The 18114-nt window shown below is 40.8% G+C and overlaps 1 protein-coding gene and 1 long non-coding RNA gene across 2 annotated transcripts in view; one reads left to right on the top strand and one right to left on the bottom strand.

Moving 5' to 3' along the window:
• Window positions 1-18114, bottom strand: part of PRORP (protein only RNase P catalytic subunit) — a 90652-nt gene that overhangs the window by 48768 nt on the left and 23770 nt on the right.
• LOC141153808 (uncharacterized) lies at window positions 268-17216 on the top strand. Its single transcript, XR_012247358.1, has 4 exons — window positions 268-619; window positions 13581-13698; window positions 15011-15075; window positions 16430-17216. It is a non-coding gene; the product is annotated as an uncharacterized lncRNA (long non-coding RNA).

The raw sequence follows: 18114 nt of genomic DNA, 5'->3' as shown, positions 1-18114 counted from the left end.
TAGAGTAAATCTCCCTGCAGCTAAACAAGAAAGCAGCCAGACAAGTTCCCTGTGTGCACAGGAAAGCACGCGGGGGTTCCCCAGTATCAGTACAGGTCTGATGTAGGGTGTGGCCAAACAAGGAACATGTCCTGTTCTATCATTCCTGGTAATCCCCTGGATGCTCAGCAACCTGTATAACAAACAACTGCAAAGAACATTATAAAATTAATCATTAAGCAAAGATAAATCAGCAAGGACACATGTAACGTACACGGCATTACAAGGAGGCAGCCCGCATCAGTGTGCGTCACGTCACAGCGAAAGCTAGCCATACACATGAAATGCCAAAACTTGCCAATTTCTGCAGGAGCAGACAACTATCTGATATGTATGGCGGCCTTGATGACTTCACAGCGAAAAAGGATGGGGCAGATGGATTGCAACATGTCCGATTCTTATGTTCTAAGAATATAAGCAGGAGCCGGAGAAATCTGGCAGCCGCTTATCCCCTTTGACTACTGGGAACACAGGCCGAGCAGAGATAAGCGGGCATGTCAGGAGAGATGGCTGATAGCAGGACGAAGTGTATGGCAGACAGCGCTCTAATGTGTATGGCTATCTGAGGAATATCTCGCGGGTATGAACAAGCGCAATGCATCCCGAGACACAACTCTGTACATACAGCGGGTGAAATACAGGTGCATCTCACTAAATTAGAATATCATCAAAAAGTTAATTTATTTCAGTTCTTCAATACAAAAAGTGAAACTCCTTTATTATATAGAGTCATTACAAACAGAGTGATCTATTTCAAGTGTTTATTTCTGTTAATGTTGATGATTATGGCTTACAGCCAATGATAACACAAAAGTCATTATCTCAGTAAATTAGAATACTTTATAACAACAGCTTGAAAAATGTTTTTAAAATCCAAAATGTTGGCCTACTGAAATGTATGTTCAGTAAATGCCCTCAATACTTGGTCGGGGCTCCTTTTGCATCAATTACTGCATCAATGCAGCAATGTGGCATGGAGGCGATCAGCCTGTGGCACTGCTGAGGTGTTATGGAGCCCAGGTTGCTTTGATGGCAGCCTTCAGCTCGTCTGCATTGTTGGGTCTGGTGTCTCTCATCTTCTTCTTGACAATACCCCATAGATTCTCTATAATAGATTCTCTATGGGGTTAAGGTCAGGTGAGTTTGCTGCCAATCAAGCACAGTGATACTGTTGTTTGTAAACCAGGTATTGGTACTTTTGTCAGTGTGGACAGGTGCCAAGTCCTGCTGGAGAATGACATTTCCATCTCCAAAAAGCTTGTCGGCAGAGGGAAGCATGAAGTGCTCTAAAATTTCCTGGTAGACTGCTGCGCTGACTTTGGTCTTGATAAAACACAGTGGACCTACACCAGCAGATGACATGGCTCCCCAAACCATCACTGATTGTGGAAACTTCACACTAGACCTCAAGCAGCTTGGATTGTGGCCTCTCCACTCTTCCAGTTCCAATGAAAATTGGAACTCTAAGACCTTGTGGAGTGCGTCAATGACATAATTGTGGAGCCTACTGAAACAGACTAAGGGACCTTTTTAAATGCTTAGGAAGCCTTTGCAGGTGTTTTTTGTTAATTACTCTAGTTTACTGAGATAATGACTTTTGTGTTTTCATTGACTGTAAGCCATAATCATCGACATTAACAGAAATAAACACTTGAAATAGATTACTCTATTTGTAATGACTCTATATAATATGAGTTTCACTTTTTGTATTGAAGAACTGAAATAAATTAACTTTTTGATGATATTCTACTATAGTGAGATACACCTGTAAGTATTGAACACGTCACTCATTTTTTAAGTAAATATATTTCTAAAGGTGCTATTGACATGAAGTTGTCACCAGAAGTCGGTAACAGCCCATCCAATTCACACAGGCAAAGAAATCAAACCATAGATGTCTATAAATTATGTGTAATAATGACAAATGACATAGGGAAAAAGTATTGAACATGCTTAATGAAATGTATTTAATACTTCATACAAAAGCCTTTGTTGGTGATGACAGCTTGAAGACGCCTCCTGTATGGAGAAACTAGCCGCATGCATTGCTCAGGTGTTATTTTGGCCCAAACTTCCACATAAACACTCTTCACATCTTGTAGATCCCGTGGGCTCCTACTATGAATTCTGTGAATTTTAGTTCCTTCCATACATTTTCTATTGGACTCGGGTCAGGTGATTGGCTCGGCCATTGTAGCAGCTTTATTTTCTTTCTCTGAAACCAATTGAGAGTTTCCTCGGCTGTGTGTTTGAGATCATTGTCTTCCTGAAATATCCACCCTCGTTTCCTCTTTATCATCTTCGTAGATGGCAGCTGATTTTTTATCAAGAATCTCTTGGTACATTTGGCAGTGTCTTTTAGCCTCCAAATATGGCATCTAAAGAGTTCAACGTTGGTCTCATCTGACCACACTATATTCTCCCAGTATTTCACAGGCTTGTCTAAATGTTGTTAAGGAAACTTTAAACGCGCTTGAACATTCTTTTTGTTCAGCAATGGAGTCTTGCGTGGTGAGCGTGCATGCTGGCTATGGAGGTTGAGTTCATTATTTAAGGTTTTCTTTGAAACAATTGTGCCAGCTGATTCCAGGTCATTCTGTAGCTCTCCACAGGTGGTCCTTGCCTCTTGGACAACTCTTCTGATCATCCTTTTCACTCCTCCTGATCATCCTTTTCACTCCTCTGTCTGAAGGTTTGCAGAGAGCAAAGATCAGACACTCTTCAGACCATAAGCTTGGTTGCATGGCTCGATTCAGAGAGACACAGATTTGGATTCTACATGTTTCTGGCCTAAGGGTATATGGCCCTGACTGGAAGGATACGGATCTGCTCCACTGACCATCAGAGAACCCATGGATACATTTAGGGAGACCAGGTCGGGACGATGAAGTCACTTGGCCCCATGGATATGTTGTTTGGGGTTGCCAGGTGGGACCCTCCGGTTGCCTGGAACCCATGGAGACATTCAGAGAAGCCAGATTGGGACCAGCCGGTCATCTGGCCCCATGGAAACTCTCAGAGAGGCCAGGGTGGGACCCTCGGGTTTCCTGGCCTTCTACCTCGATGGACTGTCAGCTTCCTAAGCTTGCCGCTGTCTCCTCCCTGTGGGGGCCCGCTAAAAGTGGGGGGCCACTGGTTGAGGTAGTTGGCCCTGGAAGTCCCAAAGTCGCAGCTGCTTTATTCTCGGAAGAGTGAGACTGTGTAATGTTGTACCATCTTGGGTATTTGCTGGGACTGTTCTGTTTATTGTCCGTTTGGTGGTTCAATAAAAATATTGCCACGCTGTTTTACCCTCACGCTGTGTTGTCTGAGTAGTGTTCTGCCCATGGAAGACCCCGTGTCTTCTTCACAGGACCAAATTATCAGAATAGGTGCCCAGGATCCCGGCAGACATTAGGAAGTTTGCACTGCTCTGGTCCGGTTGCCACGTGGTACCAAAGTGCTCAACTCTACCGGCTACTGAAGCCGCCAGTGATGTCACAGTTGATGCAATGCATAAAACGTAAACTAAATGAGTGTCCTCTATAAGACTATAATTTTCTAGTACCACACACATAATAGATTAAAATTGTAGTCCGAGCCCAGAGATTTAGGCTTGACCAGCTGACTATCGAACAGGTATGGCCTCAGATGATGATTGGGAAGAGAATCGGGTAGTTTGAGTTTAAACGCCTGATCCTTTGGTTTCCACGGTAGAGAAGTTGGAGAGCACCGCCACAGATGTAACTTTACTAACCTACAGTATTTAGATCTACTAAATAACAATTATATCAGGTGTATTTAATGTAAGCGGTGCTCTTCAACCATGAGTCATAGTTTGGCGCAAGAGGAAACTTAACTGTGGGATTCAAGGAAGTGAATGTACAAAGTCTAATCAACGCGTCCAAGAGGCATGGAAATAAGAACATACTTTTCAGGTCAAGCAGTATTCAGTTAAGGGGATTTCCAGTACATCTGTGCTTTTTGGAAATGCTATAACCACTTTACCAGTCACATATATATATACATATATATATATACATATATATATATATATATATATATATATATATATATATATATATATATATATATATATATATATATATATATATATATATATATATATATATATATAGTGCACCCATGTGTTTTTTATCCTGCTCTTCTAGTCTGCAACTGTACTAAGTTCTTCTAATTTTCTAATTGGACACAAGTGTTGGTGCCGTCACAGAACACTGTACAGATGTAAGGCTGGATTACATTTTTTTTTTTTATCAAGCAGCACTCTGACCTTTATAGTAGAATGGATGTATTCACACATCTATTAAACTCATGGATCCGGGAGCGATATCCGCGGCATGTTCTATTCTGATCTAATTTTGCAGGATCAGACTCAGCCATTAAAGTCTATGGAGACCCATGAGACACGGAGGCAAATTGGAAGGTCTCTGATTTGCGTCCATTTGGACTGTCTGACTGTAACGTAGATGTCCTCGGGTGAGGTCAGGGAGGCCGGAAACCTCCTGTGGAGCTGAAGGGCTGTCTGATAGGGACAGAACAATTGATCATATGATTGCATTGTCTCATACAGCTCCATGTTGTCGGCAGCACATTCCCTGTTTACACGGGATCCTGTGCTGCCAATTACACAGGTGGTCCTAAAATGTGCCATAAGTGCTCCTGCAGTATAGTTTGGAGCTACACCGGGCAACACAGGATGGGGAAACCTTGTGTTGGCTGCAGGCCTCTCACCAGTCAAAGGCCCAAACTTACCCTGGCCCTACAAGCAAACTGCGTGTGACACATACAGCTGGATTCTGTCAATGACAGCAACCATCTTCAGGAGCACAGAGTGTCTGTCAGGGGCAGACATATCATTGAGGCAATCTGTGCAGCCGCACAGGGGCCCAAGAGCTGAGGGGGCCACTTCTATCATAGACATATAGTGTTTTTGCACAGGGGTCCTTCCCTGCCTGTGTCCACCACTGGCATCTGTCATATGAAATGCATAACTTAGTTTCCTTCCAGTGCAATGTGATGCAAATATAAGTGGGGAGGCCTGGCACTGATTACTGGGTGAGAGGAGGGCGCTGCAGGGAGAGTGCCGCCACAGCTACTCTATAAAGGGAGGACGATAGTTTTGCTGTAAGTTTTGTGAGGAGAACTTGTGAAAGGGGGGCACGCTCTGACTACTGTCCGGGGGCACGGTAGTGATTATAGGGGAATCAGATAGTAATTGTGACAAATAAGTAGTGACAATTTGGAGAAGCTGTTATGACTTAGTAAAAAGCCCGTTAACAGTGTGTGTGTGGGGGGGCTTTGCTGTGATCAGTAGTGAAAGGGGAGCTGCTGTGACCATCGAGAAATTTGGGGAGAAGACTTGAAGGTGTTTTTCCCACCTTGTCTATTTTAACAACTAAAATAGTCTGAAAATAAATCATAAAAAAACAACATACTCACCCACCATTCCACTGCTTCCCTCCGGGTCTGGGCCTAGATTCATATTGTGACCCCTAAGTACCCGTGGCCTAGAAAATGGTGGACAGCTACCCACTTTTTGGATAAACCATCTGGGCGCAGTGTTCTGCTATCACCGGCGGTCCTGTTAAAAATGAATGGACCAGCGGTGAGCAGGATCAACCACAGCTCTGTCCACACAGGGCTCTTCAGGGATAGGCGATATCTATGGATAGGGGATGTCTTCCAAGCTTGAGAACACTTCTAATCGTTTGTCAAATGCAATCGATAGACTTCTATTAAGTGCATGATTAAGTTTACATTTGAAAAAGATGGTGTTTGTCTAATAATTGTAATTTCACCAACATTTGATTTGTCAGAGAGAGTTCAGAAACAAATGGAATAACCTTCCAGGATAAATGAGCCTCAAAGGGGTCGTCCAGGTCTGAGAGCAAAGTCTGCAGTCATTCTATGTGACTGCAGACTTCTGAATTGTGACGGTGCATATGTTGTTTTGATTCCCCGGTATTGCCGATGTGAGCGAAAAGTCACATGACTGCATGGATGCGATTTGCATAGATGCAGTCACATGTCGACTAGACGTCCTCGGCTTCCCTCAATTCACTTCCTACTGAGAGAAGTTGGATGGGACTAGTCGTCATGTGATCGTATACATGCGATCATGAAATCACTCACTTGCATTGGCAATACTGAGGAAATGAGACCGCGAGCGCATCACATGTTGTCTCGATTCAGAAAACTGCAGTCACGTAGAGTGACTGCAGAGCTTGCTCTCAAACCTGGACAACCCCTTTAATTGTATGCATTTTGGACAAAAAAAAATAAAAAATTTTTGCAACTAGGTTGCATTACACATTTGGCCTTGACAGTCTCCTTATTTCCCTGCACATTTAAAATTTGATGGTGGTTATAAATCTGCTGAAAGGAGCTTAGAAAAAGACAAAAGAACTTCTCCATTCAGACCATCAGAATCACTGAAGGATTATCAGTTATCTCATTCTGGAACCAGCAATAAACAGTGCAACACAGAGACTATGGAAGGCAAAAGCTACAGAATTTTTAATAAAACCCCATTGCAAAAATTATATTTATCCCTGAATACATTCAAGTAAAAAAAAAAAGCTCATGATAGGTGGACAACCCATTTAACTAAAATGGCATTGAACAATTACCTGACCAAAGACTTGGTCAAAGTTGACAGCCCATTGCAGTTAAACTTGATCCTGGGTAGCCGCAATGCACAATGCTCTTCCTAAAAAAAGAATAAGAAGGGGCCTAATGGCAAGTACCCAGATTTAAGTGATCGTACGTAAAAGTCAGCCCTTGTGGTTTTATGCATGCCCCTAATTCATTTACCTGTTCTGCTTTTCTTGTGCTACCAAGTCAGGTTTTGCAAAGCTGGGAAATACCCGGTAGTCTTTTATGCGTCTTTAAAATACCAGTGAAATTAGCCAAGAATGTGAGCATGCCGGAGTCAGTGAGCACTACAGCAGCACATGTTATAATGGTGACTAGTAGGAAAACCCAGAGATTAGTTTCCTGAATGTGCAAACCAGAAACAGAAAAAAAGGCAAAAGACGGTTCAAAGTCCCATCTTCAATATTTTTAGTAATAAAAAATATATATACAGTGTTGCAAAGAAGTAAAACACTTTAGATTCTTGCTACAGTTGGTATTAATGTATCAGAAAGTTGGTCATTTGATAATAGAAGCTATAAAGTTTCTAATAATAAGCCTGCAGAGCTGCGGACAACGGACATTTCCTGCATCTACCATCCAGATGCCTTCAACAGAATACAGCCTGTACTAAGCAATAGAAATTTCCTGCATCTACCATCCAGATGCCTTCAACAGAATACAGCCTGTACTCTGCAATGGAAATTTCCTGCATCTGCCATCCAGATGCCTTCAACAGAATACAGCCTGTACTCCGCAATAGAAATTTCTTGCCTCTACCTTCCAGATGCCTTCAACAGAATACAGTCTGTACTCCGCAATGGAAATTTCCTGCATCTACCTTCCAGATGCCTTCAACAGAACACAGCCTGTACTCCGCAATAGAAATTTCGTGAATCTACCATCCAGATGCCTTCAACAGAATACAGCCTGTACTCCGCAATAGAAATTTCCTGCATCTACCATCCAGATGCCTTCAACAGAACACAGCCTGTACTCCGCAATAGAAATTTCCTGCATCTACCATCCAGATGCCTTCAACAGAACACAGCCTGTACTCTGCAATAGAAATTTCCTGCATCTACCTTCCAGATGCCATCAACAGAATACAGCCTGTACTCCGCAATAGAAATTTCTTGCCTCTACCTTCCAGATACCTTCAACAGAATACAGCCTGTACTCCGCAACGGAAATTTCCTGCATCTACCTTCCAGATGCCTTCAACAGAATACAGCCTGTACTCCGCAATAGAAATTTCCTGCATCTACCTTCCAGATGCCTTCAACAGAATACAGCCTGTACTCCGCAATAGAAATTTCTTGCCTCTACCTTCCAGATACCTTCAACAGAATACAGCCTGTACTCAACAATGGAAATTTCCTGCATCTACCTTCCAGATGCCTTCAACAGAATACAGTCTGCACTCTGCAATGGAAATTTCCTGCATCTACCTTCCAAATGCCTTCAACAGAATACAGCCTGTACTTCACAATGGAAATTTCCTGCGTCTACCTTCCAGATGCCTTCTACAGAATACAGACTGTACTCCGCAAGTAGAGAAAAGGTCTCTGCAAACTCCACTTCAATTGCAAGGTAAAATTTTTCGTTTCCACTTTTGACAATACGGTTGTGCACTCATGTAAAAGACCTTTGATAACAAGAATGGCAACGAAATTGATGTTTCAACCCTCCCGGGGCTTTACCTACTAGTCACAATTATACAGATGGAAGATAAGCAGGCGAGGAGAATGGTGCACATGGGGCTCCCCCCCACACACACACACTTTGCACCTTTCACCACTGATTCCAAAACTTGCATGTTTAGGTTCCTATGTAAGTTTTAATATTGCACATTAATGTCATTTTGTAACTTCTCTGAATTCTCCAGAAATTCTTTAGTTACTTGGGAGTTCAGGAAGCAAAAAGAAGAGAAAAAAAATAAATCATGAGTCAGAGACAACTGCTAACAAACTTAAGTGACCTTCTGCAGTAAAAGTTTAGTAACATTTCCTTCTCTGTTACTCACATTTTTTTTCATCTTATTTTTAGCAATGGTTACATAAAGAAATTTACGTAGAAATCGTCTGCGATCTCGTTCTTGTGATGCAGCGGGTTAAATCAAATGATGCAAAACAGCTTCGGTCTTACAACAGATGTCAGTAGATTTCACAATACAAACTGCATAGACCTCTTTGACCTGATGAGGCTGGTGTACTGAGCATTTTACAAATCCGACTCTCTTAACCCCTTTGTGACCGGGCAATTTTTTTTTTTCAAATCTGAAGTGTCAGTTTATGTGGCACTAAATCTAAAATGTTTCAACATATCCCGGTGATTTTGAGACAAGTGATACTTTATGTTAATTGGTAAATTTAGGTTAATATGTTTTGCGTTTATTTCTAAAAAAATATATCATAAATTTGACAAAAATGTTAAAAAATTTTAAATTAATTATCGATCTTAGAATGATTATCCCTTTTAATCCAGATAGTCATATGCAAAAGTTACTGTAATAAATAACACGTCCCCCATGTCAGCTTTATATCAGCACCATCAGTATAATGTTATTTTATTTTGTTAGAAGGTTGAAAAATTTTGCAGAAATTTTTCATTTTTTCAAGAAAACTTACAAAACTTATTTTTTAGGGACATATTACGTTTTGAAGCGATTTTGGGGGACCTATATATTGGAAAAACCCCAAAACAGCTACCATTTTAAAATCAGTGCCCCTCAATATATTCAAAACTGTTGTTGGGCAGTTTATTAACCCTTCAGGTGCTTTTGAATTAATTAATGCAAAGTGGCATGACAGGAATGAAAAATTGTATTGTTATCACCTAAATGTTTCTGAACAGGTCACTAAATCTGGAAGACTTTAAGGCCGTTATTTGGCCGTGAATTGCCATGGAAAACATCAAGACCACACAATCATGATCTCAGGGTGCCGATGGAGTTGAACAGAGAGCCCCTGAACTCTGTTAACCATCTAGATACTGTAGCCACTATTGACAGCAGCTTCTAAGGGGTTAAAGGGCAATGGTGAGTGGCAACATCAATCGTGGGTGATGCAGCAGGGCGTCAATTACAGTGTACAGCTGCAGAATTTTCACCCTTCGGGAGATGCTATTCTCTTCTATCCCAGATCAGTAAAAAGACAAACTGGTTGTTACAAAGAGGTTAAAGAGGAACTGTCACAAGGTCAAAAGTGACCAGTTATTGCTCCTATGTTATGCTCGCAGTTCCCCTTAGTATGATGTTTTTCTCTTTTTAAAAATCCACCATACGGTTCCAGAGATATGGAACTTCTCCTTTAGTGACAATTTTTCTGCTTCTAACTAGGGGGCGGGGCTCACGGATCCTCAGGGGCGTGTCTTTAGGTTGCTCCGCATAATTACCCTGTGAGCACCGCCCCCTCGAGGAAGATCAGAAAAATGTGAACATAATAAAAAGGCCCATATCTCTAGAACCGTATAGGGGATTTAAAAAAAGAAAAAAGCTAAATACTCAAGAGAACAGAGCAAATAAAATAAGTGAAAACAGGTCTTTTTAAGGCCCCCATACACATTGGATAGCGGCGGTCGGCTGACAGCTATCTCTCCCTACTCCCGTATACACAGTTGCTGGTTTTCCTGCGTTCTGGTAACAGCTTATGTCACCGACAAACAAAACGATCGGCTGTTGAAATTCGACAAATTTAATCCTTCTCGCCCGCCACATTAGACTGTTGGCCAATCCCGATGGGCTTTGTCGGCTTTAAAGAGGTTTTCCACCTTCATGCTTCTCCCCTCTCTTGGACAGGTGTAAGTCCCCACCACCGCTGCTCTGGTCTTTGTGTTTTGGCTACAGCATGGACAACATGAATACAGTACCCATCACTGCTGCAGTCAATCACTGATCTCAGCGGCTCTGCCAATGTAAATAGCACAGACGTGAATGAGCCATGAATGCGTTTTTACATCATGCATGATTATTACCAGAGGTATAAAAAGAAATCCCTGGGCATCATATAATCACAAAAACTCAGAAATGTGCCCTACCCCAAGAACTGCAACAAATGTATTACTTTTATATTTATGCCTCATACAGCTCCAAATTCCCCACTTCCCATCAAGATAGGAGGGAGCTGACTGCATATCTATGGAGGAGATGTAAAAATCTCTGTGCAGTGAGCACCCCCTAGTGGTGGCTAAAAAAACCACTGACTATATGGGGAAACAGGAGGCAGATCTCCCACTCTGTGTCCATAGCAATTATGTATTCTCATTCTATGCAACGCTATTCGTCTGTCCTCGGAGATTGACGCCAGCGCTGATTGGGTGCCGGGCTCACGTGTCACAACAACCGAATGGAAGCTCCGGGACCAAGAGTGCTGACACCGCTATAACGGCCCCGACACGGGTAGGCGAGTATAAACATTTTTATTTTATTGGGGTCAAACATTTAGATCAAGAAGGGTTTGTCCTAGTAGTGATCAACCCCTTTAAATATATTTTATTGGGATTGTATGTGATGTACCAACACAAAGTAGCAAGTATTTCCAAAGTGTAAAGTAAATGCTACAAGGCTGTCTAATTATTTAAAAAAAATAGAAATCTGAAAATCGTGACATGCATTTGTATTCAGCCCCCTGTAGTCTGAGATGCATAAATAAAATCCTGAGTGACCAATTGCCTCCCAAAGTCACATAATTATTCAATTGGGTCCACCTGTGTGTAATTTATTCTCAGTATAACTACAGCTGTTCTGTGAAGGCCTCGGAGGTTTGAGAACATTAGGGATCAAACAGTATCATAAAAAGCAAGGAACACACCAGACGGGTCTAGGATAAAGTTGTGGAAAAGAGTAAAGCAGGGTTAGGTCATAAAAAAAATAGGCCAAGCTCTGAACATCTCACAGAGCACTGCTCAATACATCATCCAAAAATAGAAGTATGGCACAACTGTAAACCAACCAAGAGCACTAGGGAAAGGAGAGCACTAATTATAGAAGCAGCCAAGAAGCCCGTGGTCATTCTGGAGGAGTTGCAGAGATCCAAAGCTTAGGTGGAAGAATCTGGCCACAGGACAACCATTAGTCGTACACTTCACAAATCTGGTATTTATGGAAAAGTGGCAAGAAGAAAGCAATTTTTGAAAGCAAGCCATAAAACGTCCAGTTTGCAAAAGCCATGTAAAGGACACAACTAACATGTGGACGACGGTGTTCGGGTAAGATGAGACCAAAGTAGAACTTTTTGTGCTAAATGCAAAGCACTATGTGTTAAGGTAAAACTAACACTGCACATCACCCTGAAAACACCATCCACATCGTCAAACATGGTGGTGACAGCATTATGCTGTGGGGAGGCTTTTCTTCAGCAGGGACAGGGAAGCTGGTCAGAGTTGATGGGAAGATGGATACAGTTAAATACAGGGCAATCCTGAAGGAAAACCTGTTAAGAGGCTGCAAAAGACTTGAGACTGAAGCATAGGTTCACCTTCCAGCAGGACAACGACACTGCCAATGGTTTACAAGGCATATTTGTATGTGTAAATGGCCCAGTCACAGTCCAGACCTAAATCCCATTGAAAATCTGTGACAAGACTACAAAATTGCTGTTCAGAGACGCCTCTATCCAATCTCACTGAGCTAGAGCTGGTTTGCAAAGAAGAATGAGCAAAAATTTCAGCCTTTAGATGTGCAAAGTTGGTAGAGACAGACCCCAAAACGCTTTGCAGCAGTACTTGCAGTGAAAGGTGGTCCTACAATGTATTGACTCAGGGGGGCTGAATTCAAATGTATGTCACAATTTTCAGATTTATATTTTTTAAATATTTAGAAAACCAGATATCATTTCCTTTACACTTCACAAATACTTGCTACTTTGTGTTGGTTTCACATAAAATCTCAATAAAATATATATATACGTTTGTGGCAGTAATATGAAAAAATATGGAAAAGTTCACGGGGTAAAAATACCTTTGCAAAGCACTGTAGCATGAAATTCTTCAATGGCAGGCTTGTTTCAGCAAGGTAAAGTGCACTGCCAAAGTGTAATAACTGTTCAGGAATGGTTTGAGGAACACAACAGAGAGTTCAAGGTGAGGACTTGGCCTCCAAATTCCTCAGATCTTAATCCAATCGAGCAACTGTGGAATGGGCTGTAAAAATACGGCATGGAGGCCCCACCTCACAGGACTTAGAAGATCTAACATCTTGTTGTCAGATACCCCAGGACACCTTTGGAGATCTTGTGATGGGTCACAGTTGTTTGGGCGGGGTCTTACTCAATATTAGGGAAGTGGTTTCATGGTTTTGTTTGTTGGTGTATACTTCATCCTACAAATCTGTACTGCAAGTTTTCATACCCTCAGCAAATTTTGGCATCTGTTACAAATAGTACCGTAACTAAGGTACTTGGTATAAAATTCAATGTAAAAAGTGCATTAAAATCTTGACACTCCTTTAGACTAGGGCAACAACTTACAAGACTCCGTCTGTGACAACTAATAGCACCAAAGCCCATGACCACGTTGCATCAAAGTCATGCCAAGTTTCCTGCACTCCTCTGAAACAAAACTTCATAAAATCTCACCATGTTTTATTTCTAGCATACAATAAACATGTTCCTTTTTTTTACCCTTGGATGTACCCATGATATACACAATCTTAGCACTAATGAACATTGTGATATTGAATATAAAAGTTACAACTGAAAAGGAAGTGTGACTTCTAATGTGACCACCAAAACTTGGGAAAACTTTTCACTTCGATGTCAGAGCAGAGCGAGGAACATCAAGTTACTGTCTTGCATTCTAGGAGTTCTTCATCAAATAAAAAAAATATCAAAATAGTAAAACAAAAAATATTGTAATTTAATTACAAATTTGTCTGGATTTCATCAATTTCTGCCTCTATATTGCAGGACCAGGAAGTTCTGTAGTCCCTTTTGTCCCATGTCAAGACAGTCGGACCATATAATTGAAGATACAAGACGGTGCAGCACTCAAGTCAATATCCTTTGAGCCTTCCTGCTCATCAAGGTCAGACTTTTCCAAAGAAAACCTATAAATTTGCAACATTCATGATAGTGGTAGGTGATTGGGACACAAAGAAGAGAATCTACTAATTCCCCCAATAGGTGGTTGGTGCCCCCAATCAGCAAAACTGAAGGGGTGCATGCAGACGTCATTTTTGAGAGAGAGAACAAACTGCGGAACTTCTGATCTGAATGTGATGAAATTCATAATAAAGGTGAATTTCCCAAAATCTTTTTTTTTTTTTTTTTACTCCAAAAAATGTTGTTAGCTGGAAAGCCCCTTTAATCCCTGCACGGCCAATCCTAAGAATCTATAAAAAAAATTTCCTTGGGACTATACTGCACACAGATACATTTGTCTCTTGTTAAGACGTATAATTCAGTATTTTAATATCATGTAATTTAGTTCCCCGTTTACAGAAAAAAAAAAAAGTAAAAGGCTTTTCTTGTGTTTCGGAAATTCCCGATTCTATCGAGATGAAGACAAACAGCAGCAGCTCTCCCCCTCCTATGATCTGTGTTCAGAAAAGCCATCTATTCTAAGCTCCACCGCGATAATCACACGGACTTTTGTGTTTACTCTTTTGGAAAAAGTGAAGTATTAACTTTTCGCTCTAAAAAAAAAGCACCTATCTACACAGATAAAAATATCACGGAGAGCTTTTCTGTAGGGAATTTTGAGGTTAACCAACTGTCCACGCGGTTTATTTTAACGCTTCCACATGGAAAAAACATGGTTCAATCAATAACATCTGCCGAAAAAATGCTCTTCTTCCAAGGAATATAAAAGAAATCAAATTATTATCCCATCCTATAACACCAACACTATTACTAGTTTCAGAAATAGCAATACAAATATCTGCTGTAAATCTACACACAAATACACAGGTTTCTATGTGCAATTCTAAACTAAACTCCCAGATGCAAGAGGGTGCATTCAAACATGGCACACAAAAAAACAAAACTAAAAAAGAAAAGTGAAATATATTTGTATTGTTTAACCCTGCTGTACTGTTAGGGTCTATTTGACCCGAAAAAAAGAGTTTGTGAAGCTGCAGTTTATTATGAGGATCTGTAAGTCTTTGTTAGGCAAGTTTGTTTATGGATAGGTGTTGTTATTATGAGTGTTATTTTTTTTTTATTATTATTTTAACTCTTTCTGCACGAAATAATAATTGTTACATAGGTACTGTTCGGGTCAATATGACCCGATAGCGTTTTATACAGATTGCCTGCCATATTTTCTATCTCAAACGATTTATAGTATTTATTGTGGATTATTTATTGTATCTACTATTGTTCATCAATTTTTCCAGTTCCGGCAGGTCCGTGCCCTCGATACATTTGCAAGTTACTGAAGATGGATGGGCTTTGAGTACAGGTCTGTTTCGCTGTAGTATATAAATTCTTATTGTAGCTACACTGGTTAACCCCTGTAAAGCCTGGGGCGTATTAGTATGCCCCAGGCCATCACCCCTGGTTCAGTGAGGGCTCCGGCGCTGAGCCCGCACTGAACCGGGCACATGTCAGCTGATTTATACAGCTGACATGAGCCCGCAACAGCCGCGGGTGGAATCGCGATCCACCAGCGGCTGTTAGCCAGTTAAATGCCGTTGTCAATCTCTGACAGCGGCATTTAACAGAGCCACGCCGGAAGCGCGTCACTTACCCCGCCCATCGGTGACACCGTCACGTGATCACGGGTCACTGATGGGTGGGTATGACAACCCTGGGTCTGCAGAAGACCCCAGTGGTTGTCATGTAATGATCGCTATGAGCGCCACCTAGTGGTCGACGCTCATAGCACAGGAACATTTCTGCTACATAGAGGTGATCTGCTGATCACCTCTATGTAGCAGAGGCGATCGGACAGTTGCTGCTTCTAGTCTCCTATGGAGACTATAGAAGCAAGCTAAAAGTGTTAAAAAAAATGTTTTTAAAAATATAAAAGTTTAAATCACCCCCCTTTCGCTCCATTCAAAATAAAATAATTAAAAAAAAAATACACATATTTGGTATCACTGCGTTCAGAATCGCCCAATCTATCAATATAAAAAAAGAAATAATCCAAACGGTAAATGGCGTAACGAGAAAAAGTTTTTAAAATGGCAAAATTACGTTTTTTGGTCACCGCAACATTGCAATAAAATGCAATAACGGGCGATCAAAACATCGGATGTACCCCAAAATGGTATCAATAAAAACGTCAGCTCGGCGCGCAAAAAATAAGCCCTCACCCGGTCCCAGATCCCGAAAAATTGAGACGCTACGGGTCTTGGAATATGGCGCCATTTTTTTTTTTAGCAAACTTTGGATTTTTTTTTTCACCACTTAAATAAAAAAAGAACATATTACATGTTTGGTATCTACAAACTCGTTATGACCTGGAGAATAAGAATGGCAGGTCAGTTTTAGCATCCAGTGAACGTGGTTAAAAAAAAAATAAATCTGTGGTATTGCACTTTTTTTGATAATTTCATCGCACTTGGAATTTTTTTTCCCATTTTCCCGTACACGATATGGTAAAACCAGTAATGTTGTTCAAAAGTACAACTCATCCCGCAAAAAATAAGCCCTCACACAGCCATATGGACCAAAAAATAAAAACGCTATGGCTCTGGGAACAAGGGGAGCAAAAAACGAAAATGCAAAAACGGAAAATCCCAGGGTCCTTAAGGGGTTAATGTTTCCTGCAATTTTATTATTATTATTATTATTATTCTTTATTTATATAGTGTTATGTTATTCCACAACGCTGATTTACCCCCGTGAAAGTCGCGAGTGTCCATTATTTGGATGGTTGGATAACAATGTGGCGAAGACGTCCACTGAGTGAAGCTGAATTGTAAAAGCTTGCCAGCGCCTCAAATTCTGAAGAAGATATCCAACTGGAGAAAGTGTCCAAAGATGAGGACCACATAAGTGGCGGAGAAAGAGATTACGAGAATTCTCATTCTGAAGTTGAATCCTACGAGGCACTTGTAGCCTTCTGCCCAGGCAGAAAAATTGCCCTCTGCTAACACCAGATAATTCTCTAATAACTAGCTCCTATTGGAGAAGTTTGGAACAAATGGATAGAGATTGTTCCAAAATTATAAAATACTGGTGAAAATGTATCCTTGGTAAAAGAGATGTTTATAGTTCAATATTTTACTTTACTGGAGTTATGAAAGTGGTTTATTACATTCCCCCAAAAACCATACAGGTCATTCTGATGAGCACGATGCACCATGACAATACAGTAAGTAGTCGATATGACGAAAAGCCGCATATGATATTAGATTATAATGCCACCAAAGGGGCAGTTGATACACTAGATCAACTAATACCTGCGTACAAAAGCAGACGCAAAACCATTCTTACTGTATCTGCCTACAATGCATTTGTCTTATGGCGTGAAATAAACCCGATCGGAAAGCCAAGAAACTGCATAAACGAAGACTTTCTAGGAGAATTAGGAAAGTCACTTGTTATGCCATCGATTTTAAGGAGATAAGTAAAACCCTGAAGTAAAGGAGCAGCCGCCATAGTAAAACGTATCTAGCAGCCTGCTCAAGAGCGCGAAGCCTCGGCCTCCACCAGCACTGGTAAAAGCCTAAAAAGGAAAAAATGCAGCATTTGTCCATCTCTGTGTGATTAAAACAAATATTACATGTTCTAGTTGTAGTAAATATTTATGTAAAGCTCATGTGAGTTCTTTCTGTGCAGAATGTAAGAATGCCTGAATATAGAAATAAGTGAACCTGTTCAACCCTTTGCTTTATTTTCTTTAGAAAACTGAAGTCTTGATTTTTATTTTTCGTTTGTTTTTTGACCAACCATGTTCACATACAGTTAAATAAAACAACAGGTATTCAAATGATACGCTTAGAGTAGCTAAATGTCAAAATTAACAGACTTTAATAGGTCGGGTCATATTGACCCGAACAGTACATGTGTATAGTCAATACGAACAGAACAGCAGGGTTAACAAGGATTTATCACAGATTTGTTTTCCTGCCAGTAAGTTTGATGCTACGCTGCTGTTTTTAGTGCAAGCAGAACTGTGCTTTTTAGCATATCCTTTACATTGTGACAACTATATACATCTAGGGACACATAGGAGAAGAAGTTAAATGGTCACTGCACTTAAGGTAAATCACTTTATTTAAAATGATGATGGCGTCTCCCTTCTATTAAACTTGCTGCCCATTGCCTGCTCTTACGTATATTCTAACAGCAAATACTCCGAGATGGATTGTGGAGGGCCGGGTCTTCGTCTCCCTGTTATTACACTCCTGTCTGTCAAACTACATACAGGTGTAAAAATATAAAGCAATTGTTCAAGCAAATGTACAAGAGCAGAAGCAATGCATGCTGGTAAATGAGGAAATGGGTAGTTCTAGCTCCTATAGTGCTAACAGAATGGCGATGAAGAGCA

The sequence above is a fragment of the Phyllobates terribilis genome, unplaced genomic scaffold (assembly GCF_046119375.1).
Source record: "Phyllobates terribilis strain yellow unplaced genomic scaffold, ASM4611937v1 Scaffold_7__3_contigs__length_470593459, whole genome shotgun sequence".
NCBI lineage: Eukaryota > Metazoa > Chordata > Amphibia > Anura > Dendrobatidae > Phyllobates > Phyllobates terribilis.
The sequence above is the reverse complement of the archived record's forward strand: the minus strand, read 5'-3'. Positions and strand labels throughout refer to the sequence as shown.